The sequence below is a fragment of the Chrysochloris asiatica genome, unplaced genomic scaffold (assembly GCF_000296735.1).
Source record: "Chrysochloris asiatica unplaced genomic scaffold, ChrAsi1.0 scaffold00391, whole genome shotgun sequence".
Taxonomy (NCBI): Eukaryota; Metazoa; Chordata; class Mammalia; order Afrosoricida; family Chrysochloridae; genus Chrysochloris; species Chrysochloris asiatica.
The window spans coordinates 167,419-177,828 of record NW_006408909.1 but is presented as its reverse complement, the minus strand read 5'-3'; the positions used below and the strand labels follow the sequence as shown (position 1 = coordinate 177,828).

Genomic DNA, 10,410 nt, shown 5'->3' with positions numbered 1-10,410 from the left:
CAGCCTAAGAAACCCTGTACAGGGTCATTATGAGTCGGAACCGAGTCCACGGCACATAACAACATCGTATGTTCTGATGTGCGGCTGTAGGATTAGCACTGGACTGCTAACTACAAGGTTGGCGGTTCAAACCCACCAGTCTTCCCTTGGAATCAGAACTATGTAGCGCCGTGGATTAATGCGCCAGACTGCAAAGCCATTTGAACTACTGAAATTCACCAGCTGCTCCTGGGAAACCCTATACAGGGTCGCTATGGGTCGGAACTGACTCAATGGTACTTAACATCATCAACATCGTATGTCTTATTCCTGGATGGTTTAAGCCTCAGTTATTAAGCCATCGAGTAAGTTCCGACTCTTAGTGACACTGTATAGGACTGTCGATGAGCAGCTGGAGCCACAAAACCCCTAATGAAACGGTGGTGACACTGTCATTGCTTTTGAAGATACATAGGCAACATGACAAGGAATGCGCGTGACTGGAGCTGAGAGAGGTTTCCAACCCAGACAAAAACAGGGACCGGTCTTCAGCCCTCCAACTTAAAATAACTATTCAGTCAACAACCGGAAGTGGATTGTCTCCCCAAGCCTCCAGATAGGAGCCTAAATTGCCAGACACCTTTCTTCTCACCTGTGAGACCTAAAGAAGAGTCTTATGACCCAGACTTCTGACCTAGAAGCGGTAGCCCTTGCGCACTCTGGTTCCTCTACACCCCAATCTCCCTGGACTCGCGTCCCTCGTCACCGCCTGATCTTGTCCGCTTAAACCAGATATTTTTGAAGTATACAGGTAGAATAAAATAATAAGGTAATTATCAAACTCAGGGGTGCCCATGCTTCCAGAACCCTCCGCCCTGTATTAAAATGGAAACTGCGGCACCACCCCGGGATCTCGTCTTCTCCCTCCAAACGCCCCACGCCGGGCCTCTCGGTCCAAGGAGTGCGGCTAGAGATCTCCTCCGGATTGGGGACGCTTGGAATCCCGCATACTCTAGAGAATGATGTGTCTGTTCACCCTCACAAGCGTGTGGGGGGAAGGGGGAGGAGGCGGGGGTGGGGGTCGGTGGAGGGTGGGGTGGGGGGGCGTAGCGACCCGGATGGACTTCTTTGGTCGTAGCGATGACCCGGAAGCAGCCGCTGGTGTCGGGGCGGGAGGGAATCGCGCTTATGAGGCGAGGCCGCTGAGAACTGCTGTTGCCGGGACGATGGCGGGGACAGCGCTCAAGAGACTGATGGCTGAGTACAAACGTGAGTTCGTTTGTAGTTGAGCCTTTCTTGGGGTCTGCCCGACGCCCGAGGCCTTGTCGCGGGCTTAGCCTATCCTGGACCAAGCCAGGACCGGCGCCGTCAGCCCTCCGGGCGTCTTCCTTCTTTCCGACAGCCGATCGGCCGCAGGCCTCGGAGTCCTAGGTCCAGAGGCTGGACGCGTCCAACTGTGTCCTCCGTTCCTCACGTTATGGCTCCGCAGGGAGAGTAAGGCGATCCCTGCCCTAGAACTGCTCTGGTCATGGGGTGTGGTCCGCTTTTGCGGCCTCAAATCCTGGTGCCGACTGGACGTTAGGACCTGGGGCACCCAGGCGTGATACGACGATGTCCTGAGGATGCAGAGGATCGCCCCTGTGCCAGCTGTGTAGGTGCTTAAATTAGCTCCGATGTGGGAGGTTCCGGACTCTTTAAACCACTGAATCATACTTGCTTGTTCACGGATTAGGAGCAGTGCCGGGAAAGTGTGACTCAGAGTTGTCTGCGTGCTGTGTACTCTCCTCTGCCTACTACTTACTCTTTACTGTGAAAATAAAGAAGAAAATAGAAAAAAGACGTTGTTGTTAGGTGTTGTCGAGTCGGTTCCGACTCCTAGACTCCTAGCGACCGTGCGTAAGGTTTCCGAGGAGCAGCTGGTGGGTTTGAACTGCTGACCTTGTGGTTCGCAGTGTTAAAATGCTTAAACAATAGCCCCCACCTTTAGAAATTTGAGGAGCCTTGGTGAGTCTGTGGGCCAGGCGTTGGGCCGCTAGCAGAAAGGTCGGTGATTCAAACCCACCAGCGGCTCTGCAGGAGAAAGATGAGGCTGTCTGTTCCTATAAAGACTCAACAGCCTCAGAAAGTTTATATAGGGGTCTCTCTGAGTCGGAATCGACTGGATGGCTGTGGATTTGATCTTGTTTTGTTTTTAGTTCTTTTGTTGTTGTTAGGTGCTGTCAAGTCAGTTCTTACCCATAGCGACTCTATATAAGGTTTCCGAGAAGCGGCTTGTGGGTTTGAACCGCAGACCTTCTTGCCCAAACTGATCTTGAAGTCTAGCGCTTTATCCTGCAGCGCACACCAGGACTTCTTGAGTTTAGTAATTCAGTTTAGTAATTTAGAGGCTCACTAATTGTAGACTTAAACAAACATGCAGTGGGAAGTTGGTGAGGAAAGCATAAATTGCCTATTAAAAGCTCTAAAACGTGTTATTTTCCCAGTAAAAGGGAATAAAAGCTCACGGTGATGAATTTTAGTTGAAAGATCAGATTTTCTTTTTCTCTCTAATAGATCATTTTGAACGTTGACATCTGTCATTTCTAGTTTGCTTCTGCTGTTTTTCAGCGCCCGTCAAAAAGTGCGTGGAGTGGACTCTGACTCATAGTGACCATTAATGACTCCAACTCATACAGGGTCGCTATGTGTCTGAACCAACCTGACAGCACTTATCAAAGAGCAGCTGGTGGTTTGAACTACTAACATTGTGGTTATCCTACAAAGCCACACCAGGACTGTTCAAAAAACCTCCTTCGTGCTTTCTTAGCCAGTAAATAAGTATTTTCAGTATTTAGGGAACATAAAGGGAGACGTGAGAAGCCTAGGAAGACTCTTCTACTGTTTTAAAACTGAATGCCCTCTTGGAATAAAACTCAGGCTTGCTGCCATGAAAAGTTATGGAATGCTGATGTGATTGAAAGTGTCAGAAACTTGGATTAACTGGTGGGTTAGGAGCGTGGCCTCTGGAGCCACCGACCTGGGTTGAGACCTTGCCTCTGTGTCTTATTAGCTCTCTGGCCTTGGGCAAGGTCCTTAACTGCTCTACAGTTTTCTCAGCTGTAAAGATTAAAGTTGATATTGCTGGTGACGTGCTTCGCGTCGGTTCCGACCCATAGCGACCCTGTACAGGGTTTCCGAGGAGCAGCTGGTGAGCTTGCCCCGCCAGTCTTGCAGTTCAGAGGGCTTTGCAGTGTGGCGCATTAGCCCAGCTCCACACCAGGACTCCAGAACTCTCAAAAATGTTAGTTCTTACTGTGTCAAGTAGGATGAGAATAATTTCGGAAGGAAAAAAAGTTGAAAATAAACTAAAATCAGAATGCAATAAAAATAATTGTAAACACGCATGTGTCTCAATTTTTTAAACCTTCCTGGTGACGCATGTGGCACAGGGAGAACTGATGTTTGGCATGAGCAAAGCAAACTTGCCAAATGCAGGCTTGTTAAAGTCAATGTTTAAGGTTCACTACTTTGTGTTTACTAAATTAGGAACTTGTAGTTCTGCATTTAAGATAGACTTTTAGGGGGCTGTAGGGGAGATGGTTCACTTTGGACAGAGGATGGATGTGGGGGACTATGCCTCCACCTCTTTATGGGAAACCTGGGGACACTTAACCATTTACTGACTAAAGACTGTGGTCAGTGTTTCTCTGTTTTAGTCAGTTTAGACCCTATTTCTAGACTGTGAGCCGGTATCATATCCTCATTCCCCTGTGTCTGGGAATTAGGTCAGGCTTCTTGCTTCAGTCTTTACAGTGTTGAATTTGTATTTCCTAAGAATATTTGTGTTAGCTGAGTTTTTAGTTTTCATTTTGCTGTACTTAAAAAAGCCTTGTCCAAAATTTCAACCACATTGTCTGTTATTTCGCAGGAGTCACACCTGAATAGCATTTGACTTCAAATGCTGCATTGCAGTGTCTTGTATGGTTGTGTTTTGATGAATTAATATATGGAATTTGGGGGTATGTATGGTAGGAAGGGAGGAGCTCTGGTAGCATAGTGGTGACGAATGGGGCTGTGAACCTTAAGGTCAGCAGTTTGAAACTACCAGCTGTTCTGCAGGAGAAAAAGGAGGCTTTCTGCTCCCATAAAGATTTACTGCCTCAGAAACCCTGTACAGGGTTGCTATGGGTCAGAACCGACTCCATGGCGCATAACCACCACACCATGGTAGGAAGGGAGTCCTAGTGTGGTGCTGTGGGTAAATGTGCTGGACTACAAAGTCACTTTGAACCACAAGGTCTGTGGTTCAAGCTCCTAACTGCTCCTCGGAAACCCTATATAGGGTCTCTATGGATTGGAACCAATTCTATATGGCACTTAACAACAACATGGTAGGAAGAACTCTCATGATCTAAAGTACTCTAGTTATTCAATTAAACAGTCTAGGTGTTGCCCAAATTGTCTGGGTGGATTCTAAAGAGCAGAGGATGAAGGCAGGTGAGCTGAGAAGGGGAGTTATAAAGACTCAGAGGTGAGGAGAAGATGTTACACATTGTGACTGGCTTTGAAGGTGTAGGAAGGAGGCCAGGAGCCAAAGAATGCAGGTGTGTTCTCTTAAAGTTGAGAATGACCACTGACTAACCGTCAGCAGGGGAAGGAAGACCTTAGTTCTGCAACCTCGTAGGATGGAGTTCTGCCAGCAACCTGCATGAGTTCAGAGTGCGGCCCTGTGTACACCTTGATTGGGTGTTGTGAGACTCTCAGAAGCCTTGCTGTGTGCAGACTGCTGATCCATGGGAACTATAAGATAATAAATGGGTGTTATCTTAAGCCATTAAGTTTGTGATAATGTTACAGCAAAATAGAAACAATACAGTATATTATTGAAGCGATAAGTTTTTTCTGGCTGTATCTTAGTAATGTGATAAAATTCCATTTGCCGAGTCTTGTTTTCTGTATCTTAACATCTGCCTCTTAACAAATAAGCAGTCCTGAAGGTAACATCTCATTCCTACCTTTAAGTGGAATTTGTGGGTGAATCAGAACAGGTGCATATGTTTTTATTTAACCTTATATTAGTGCAAGATAAAGCCCTAGTGTGGTGCTATAGGATAAACACTGTATGTGTAATTGCAAAGTCAGCAGTTGAAACCTACCAGCTACTCTTGAAACCCTATGAGTCGGTTGCTATGAGTTAGAACTGCCTTGATGGCACGTAACAACAGTGCAATAAAAGGCTCAAAACCTTTTCAGTGATTTAAAAGCTGTAATCATGCAGTTTACTATGCTAGTAATGACAAATTGAAGAGGAATGGCGTCACAGTCATTATCAAAAAGAACATTTCAAGATCTATCTTGAAATGCAATGCTGTCTTCAATAGGATAATACCCATACTCCTATAAGGAAGACCATTTAATACTACTATTATTCAAATTTACACACCAACTACTAAAATCAATGATGATGAAATTGAAAAATTCTACCAACTTCTTCAGTCTGAAATTGATCAAATGATCAAACATGCTATCAAGTGCATTGATAATTACTGATGATTAGAATGCAAAGAGGAAGGATCGGTAGATAGAAACTATGGCCTTGGTGATAGAAATGATGCTGGAGATTGCATGACAGAATATTGCAAGTACCTTTTCAACAACATAAAAGGACCTCACCAGATAGAATACACAGGAATTAAATTGACTACATCTGTGGGTAGAGATGGTGGAGAAGCTCCATATCATCAGCTAAAACAAGTCCAGAGGCAGACTATGGAACAGATTATCAAAGCTTATATGCAAGTTCAGGCTAAAGCTGAAGAAAACTCAAAGAAGTCCAGGAGAGTCAAAATATGACCTTGAACATTTCCCCTGAATTTAGAGACCATCTCAAGAACAGATTTGATTCATAGACACTAACGATGGAAGACCAGAAGAGCTGTGGGATGACATCAAGCATATCATACAGGAAGAAAGCAAAAGGACATTAAAAAACAGGAAGGAAAGAAAAGACCAAAATGGATATCAGAAGCAGATGAAACTTACTCTTAAGCACAGAAATGCCTAAAACGAATGGAAGAAATGAGGAAGTAAAAGCTGAACAGAAAATTTCAAAGTACAGCTTGAGAAGACATAGTCAAATATTTTAATGACATGTGCAAAGACCTGGAGTTAGAAAACCAAAAGGAAGAACACGCTCAGTTTGATTCCTCAAACTGAAAGAACTGAAGAAAAGATTTAAGCTTCTAATGACAGTATTGTAGAATTGTATGGGTCCTGGTGTGGCACTGTAGGATAAGCACTGGACTTCTAACCACAAGGTTGGTGGTTCAAACCCACCAGTTGCTCTTTGGGGAAACCCTATACAGGGTTTATTATGAGTTGGAACTCTTTTTACGACACATAATAACAACAAGCAAAATATAGTATGATGCACAAAGCATCAAAAGAAGATGGCAGGAATATATAACGTCGCTATACCAAGAAAATGGTCGATGTTCAGCCATTTCAAGAGGTAGAAAATGTTCAAGAACCAGTGGTACTGAAGGAAAAAGTCCAAGCTGCACTGAAGGCATTGCTGACACAAACATTTCCAGGACTTGACGGAATATAAATTGAAATCTTTAACTGATGCAGCACTGGAAGCTCTCTACTATTTAGAACTTATCTTTTGTTTCAGTGTATTGTTAATTTCTGTACTTCTTCACCTTTTCAGAGTTCTTACAAAGTTGAGAATTCTTACAGAGTTTTTGCTTGTGGCCCACCAAAGGGATTGGATAGCTTGTTAATAATATGGTGCATGGCACCTTTACTGGATTGGACTGTGCAAATAAGGTGTATGGAACCCTAATAATGAAATTGGCCAGTTTTGCCATTCTGCTTTGCTTAAAATGAGCTGTCCTAAAGATGAATAGGGATTCATTACAACCAAGAAAGAGCTAGAGCATGTCCTTTGGGCCCAAGATCTCTGCTGAAAACCTCTTAGCTCCAGGAGACAAAGAGGGAAAGGTGTAATGAGAGAGAACAGCAGAGGCAGATGACCCAGGAAATGGTAGGTTCCTGGCTCATGAACAAGAACGCTGAGCACCTGATTAATTATCTTTTAAAGAGTTTTAAATAATAAGAAAAGGAGTTGTCTTGGTTACCCATGTAGTTACCAGTTTTGGTGTTCTTCATTCCTTTGTATAGATCCAGATTTTCACCTGACATCATTGTTCTGCATAAAGGACTTTTTAACTTTTTTTTTTTTTTTTACAGTGCAGGTCTTCTGGTTATACAGGTCTTTCAGCTGTTGTATGTTTGGTACTGTAGTGGTCATGAATCGGGCTGTGAACCTTAGGGTCAGCAGTTAGAAACTACCAGCTGTTCTGCGGGAGAAAGATGAGGCTTTCTGCTCCTGTAAAGATTTACAGCCTTGGAAACCCTGTACAGGGTCACTATGAGTTGGAACTGACTCCGTGGCATATAACAACAACGTTTGGTTTGCATTGTTTCAAATGAGAAATCTCTAATTTTCATCTTATTTTTTCTCTACTTTAAAAATTTTCTATTATCAATGATACTAAGCAATTCGACTATGATGTCCCTTGGAGTAGTGTATACATATATTTAATGTTACTTGTGCTTAGGGTTTGTTAAACTTCTGTGTTCTTGTTGTTGTTGCTGTGGTTAGGTGCTGTCAAGTTGGTACCAACTCATAGCGACCCTATGCACAACAGAACAAAACACTATCCTGTTCAGCGCCAATCTAACAATGTTTGCTATACTTGAGTCCATTGCTGCTGTCACTGTACCATTTCATTTTGTGTAGGCTCCTCCTCTTTTTCTCTGACGCTCCACTTTACTAAGCATGATGTCTTTCTCCGGGAACTGGTTCCTCCTGACAATACAGCTGAAGTAGGAGAGATGAAGTCTCGTCATTCTGGCTTCCAAGGAGCATTCTGGCTATACTTCTTCCAACATGGGTTTTTTCTTCTAGCAGTCCATGATACTTTTATTATTCTTTTCTAACATCATAACTCAAATGCATCAATTCTTCTATGGTTTTCCTTGTTCACTGTGCAACTTTCACATGGCTTGTGTCAGGCGCACTTTAGTCCTCAAACTGACATCTTTTATTTTCAACATTTTTAAATAGGTCTTGTGCAACAGATTTGAAAACTTTTTTCTAAATATAAGCGTATTTGTCACACATAGAAATCAGTTTTATTTTTGACTGGATTCAGACTTAGAGGTAGAAGCTCTCAGAGATGACAGCCTCCGTCTCTTGGCAAGCTGTTCCTGGCGTTTTTCTTTGGTCTCCTTCATCCTTTTGACCAAAAGCTTGGCATATTCTGCAGCCTCCTCCTTATTTTTCTTAGTGTGTCTTCAGAGCAATATGCCGACATTGTGTTGCAGGACACGTGGAGTAACAAGACACTGAATTTGGGGTGCTTTGGTCCTGGGTTTCTTGCCATCTTTGTTCAGTGACTTTCTCACAACATAAGATAGGGGTAGACATCTTTAGAGAGATTGAAAAGTTTGCAGATCCTGCTAGCTCTTTTGGGTTCCAGGTGACGAGGCATAGTTGTTTCAGTCAATCCTGGGATACTTTTCTTTCTTTTTTTTCCAAAACCAATTTGAGAACACTCAGGTTGATAACCACAATGCAGCCCTGGACAGATTTGTGCTTTCTTTCTCCAGTCTCTTTAGTCTGTAACAGGAATGCCTCTTACTCAGAAGCAGGTGGATGCGGCCATGAGTCAAGACACTCTGCTTCATGGGAAAACCTTGCTTGTCGTTCTCACCACTTATGCGGACAGCATAACCCTTCCACTCATCACCCAACAAGTCAGCAGCAACTTCTGTGGCCATTTGTTTCTCATAAAAGGTACAAAACTTGTGTTCATTGTTCACGTCAATGAGTTTCTATCAGCCAGTGGCTGGGAAGGAGATGTTCAGCTTCATGGTGAAGCAGCCACCGGCCTCCTTGGTGCCACGAAAAAGAGCTTGTACAACAGATTTGCCTAATGGAATACATCATTTGATTTCGTGACTGGTTTCCAAGAGTGTTGATGGTAGATCCAAGCAAAATGAAGTCTTTGACAATTCTCCATTTATATGGATGTTGTTTATTGGTTCAGTGGTGAGGATTTTTCTTTTATTTACATTGAGGTACAACCCATAACGAAGGTTGTGGTTTTTTATTTTCATCAGTACTTTAAGTCTTCTTTGCTTTTAGCAAGCATTATTGTATTATCTGCATACTGCAGGCTGTTAATTAATCATCCTCTAAATTTGATGCCACGTTCGTCTTCATATAATCCAGTTTCCCAGATTATTTGCTCAGCATACAGATGGAATAAATACGGTGATAGAATATAACTCTGGTGCACACGTTTCCTGATTTTAAACCACTCAGTGTTCCCTTGTTTTTGGTCCATGTACAGGTTTCTCAAGAACACAATTAAGTGTTCTAGAACACTCTTACTCCTCAATTAGGTCCATAGCTTGGCATAATCTACACAGTCAAAAGCCTTTGCATAGTCAGTAAAGCACAGGTAAGCATCTTTCTGGTATTCTCTGCTTTCAGCAAGATCCATCTGACATCACCAGTAATAGCCCTCATTCCATGCCTTCCTTTGAATCCGGCTTGAACCTCTGGCAGGTAGCTGTCTTCCAGATTTCTTGACATAGTTGAGTGAGTGCCTCTAGTGCCTCATCAGTTCACTGAAAGATTTCAATTTATATTCCATCATTTCCCAGAGCCTAGTTCTTTGCCAGTGCCTTCAGTGCAGCTTGGACTTCTTTCATTACCATTGGGTCTTGATCAAATGCTACGTCTTGAAACAGTTGGACATAGACCATTTCTTTTTGGTACAGTGACTCGTGTGTTCCTTATATTTTCTTTTGATGCTTTCTGCATCAATTCAATATTTTGCCCAAAGAATCCTTCAGTATTACAAGTTGAGGCTTGAAATTTTTCTTCAGTTCTTTTGGCTTGAGAAATGCTGAGCATCAAGAAATTTGGAAGACAACTACCTGGCTAACTGTTGGAAAGAGATCCATATTTGTGCCCATTACAAAGAGAGGTGACCCAACAGAATGCGGAAATCATCAAACCATATCATTAATATCACATGCTAGTAAAAGTTTACTCAAGATAATTTTTAAATGGCTGCAGTATTACCTTGATAGGAACTGACAGAGGTTCAAGCCAGATTCAGATGAAGGCATGGAATGAGGGCTATTACTGGTGATGTCAGATGGATCTTGCTGAAAGCAGAGAATACCAGAAAGATGCTTACCTGTGCTTTATTGACTATGCAAAGGCTTTTGACTGTGTAGATTATGCCAAGCTATGGACCACATTGAGGAGTAAGAGTGTTCTGGAACACTTAATTGTGTTCTTGAGAAACCTGTACATGGACCAAAAACAAGGGAACACTGGTTTAAAATCAGGAAATGTGTGCACCA

The 10,410-nt window shown here is 43.0% G+C and overlaps 1 pseudogene; it reads right to left on the bottom strand.

Annotated features, from left to right (window-relative positions):
- Positions 1-8,160: 8,160 nt before the first annotated feature.
- On the bottom strand, positions 8,161-8,901 carry LOC102817870 (annotated as a pseudogene).
- Positions 8,902-10,410: the final 1,509 nt, after the last annotated feature.